Raw genomic sequence first — 2,719 nt, forward strand, 5'->3', positions numbered from 1 at the left:
AGGATTTTTCTCAGCAGTTGCACCATGTGTCTGTGTTAGATCTTTTAGAAGTGTTGTGTGTGAAGTAGTGTGTTTTTTTTGACAGTGTGTGCGATTTGAGCCACCTGTACCCGGCTGCTTCCTGCAGTGTCGCAAGCTGAAATGGCATCAAGCCTCATGGGAGAAATGCTCACTTCTCCCCGCTCTCATCCCGTGTCCTCTGCTCATCCTGTCATCATCTTATGTGTGTGTGAATTTATTGTCCATTTCTAATCCTTATTAACCACCATGATGATGGTATTTGCAGTTGGTTTCGTTCTTTTTTCCCCCTGTCCTACCCGCGTCTTCATCCTCTCCTCCCTCGCATCATCTGTTCTGTGAAAAGAGGCAGCAGCTTATTACAGGTGCCTAGCACCGCTCTTGCATCCTTCTCTGTCGATGTCTTGCTCTAATTGGTTGTAATGGCTCCTGATGTGTGAGTGTGTGTGTGTGTTCTTGTTTAGACAGCTTTTGACTGTCACCCAAGTGTGACAAACTGCTCCAGCCACAGACCTTCCATCCATCACAGCTTGGTTCCCNACAGAAACCGTGTGTGCTTTTACGAGTTTTTTTTTGTGTGGTTTCGGGAACCGACAGTCTGATAGGACAACCATGGCACATTATAATATGGGGAAAATATCTTGTTGCAAAGTGAAATAATCTGCCAATGGAACTAGTACTAATATTAAGGAATTATTGACTTAAAACACAAGCTCCTATATCTTCCTTAAAAGTTACTGATAAGTTGGTCTTGTCTTCTTTCAAACGTACYAAGATATTTGGGCTAGAAACTAGACCAAAAATACTTGATAAGATTTTGTTTTTGCTGTATATTTGATGGTTGATCCAGTTATATATTAGAGCTCTGAGTTCACTCTATGAACCTAGAGATCCTATTAGATCACATAGATCTCTTTRTAAACCTTCAATGTCCATCTGTGACATTGAAGTGGCAGATGTGACAGATGGATTATGAGCAGCTCACAGTTTGGTTTATTAATCACTGAWATCATCTRATTTCACACTTAAGTTCAACGTAGTGTATAACCTGATTAAAAGTCATGTACACCATGTTAGGATTTTTCTCAGCAGTTGCACCATGTGTCTGTGTTAGRTCTTTTAGAAGTGTTGTGTGTGAAGTAGTGTGTTTTTTTTGACAGTGTGTGCGATTTGAGCCACCTGTACCCGGCTGCTTCCTGCAGTGTCGCAAGCTGAAATGGCATCAAGCCTCATGGGAGAAATGCTCACTTCTCCCCGCTCTCATCCCGTGTCCTCTGCTCATCCTGTCATCATCTTATGTGTGTGTGAATTTATTGTCCATTTCTAATCCTTATTAACCACCATGATGATGKTATTTGCAGTTGGTTTCGTTCTTTTTTCCCCCTGTCCTACCCGCGTCTTCMTCCTCTCCTCCCTCGCATCATCTGTTCTGTGAAAAGAGGCAGCAGCTTATTACAGGTGCCTAGCACCGCTCTTGCATCCTTCTCTGTCGATGTCTTGCTCTAATTGGTTGTAATGGCTCCTGATGTGTGAGTGTGTGTGTGTGTTCTTGTTTAGACAGCTTTTGACTGTCACCCAAGTGTGACAAACTGCTCCAGCCACAGACCTTCCATCCATCACAGCTTGGTTCCCGGGACGCTCTCTGCCTCAGCCTGCCTGTAAAGATCTGCTTTATTAGTTCTGTCCATTAGTGTGGCAAGTTAATCTCACAAACTCACCCGTCGCTGATCACATCACATGTACTTCCATCACCAGTTTGTGCTTTACTTATTTATACTGAGCTTAATGAGACAATAAATAAAGCTGTACATGTTTGCCAACGAGCTGCATTAAAAGCTTTATTTTAACAGCGTTAATGAATGGCGACGTATTACGTCCGTTGTAGATTTTAAAAAAAAACAATTCGGAACATTTCAGTTGGAAAATTTCGGAAATTTTGTACAAGAAACAAAGACATTTCTGAGTGACAAAAGCCAAAAAAATATTTAAGAAGAAAAAATCTCAGGAAAATGGAGGTTGGTCTCAGAAATTTTCTAGAAAAAAACACTTCCAGAATTGAAACAATTTGACTTTTGAGCCTCAGTAATGTTTTTTTCTGGAAAATTTCAGAAATTAATCTCCAAATTTCTAAATTGGTTGACAGAAATATGCTTCTTTTTTTTCTATCTACGATGGCCCAATGCTCCATTGTATTGATGTCCTAGTGGGATACATGAACATGGATAAATCATTATGTCCTGCTGCTGTTGTTCYGTCTGCTTTCTTTCCATAAAGGTGTGTTTTTGCTGTATTGTTTCTCAGTGACATGTCATCTCTGGCTTCCTTTATTCCAGCTGATTTCATGCTTGTTGAACCAGCTGTCCGAGGGGAAAAATAAAAAAGGCTTTTTATTTCAGCACTTAGTGTAATTACACCTTCCCATGAATAAGTTAACAGCCTTCTGGGTACAAAGTTTGATTCAATGATGAAAAAAAAAAATAGAAAACATATGCTCAACAAGTATATGTTTAGTTCAAAACAGCTGCAGGAAGTTGCAGTTCATCAGTTTYACTGGAATATTGAACTGAGCTTGTCGGATTGAAGGAAGTGGCGCTTCTCTTTGAATAAAAGCCCATTAATATGACGGTAGTGGTTTAGACATGTTGAAAGATGTCTGAGTCTGAATAAGAAGTAATGCTGGGGATTTTTAGACGAGACCAAC

This window comes from Poecilia reticulata, linkage group LG21 (genome assembly GCF_000633615.1).
Source record: "Poecilia reticulata strain Guanapo linkage group LG21, Guppy_female_1.0+MT, whole genome shotgun sequence".
Classification (NCBI taxonomy): Eukaryota; Metazoa; Chordata; class Actinopteri; order Cyprinodontiformes; family Poeciliidae; genus Poecilia; species Poecilia reticulata.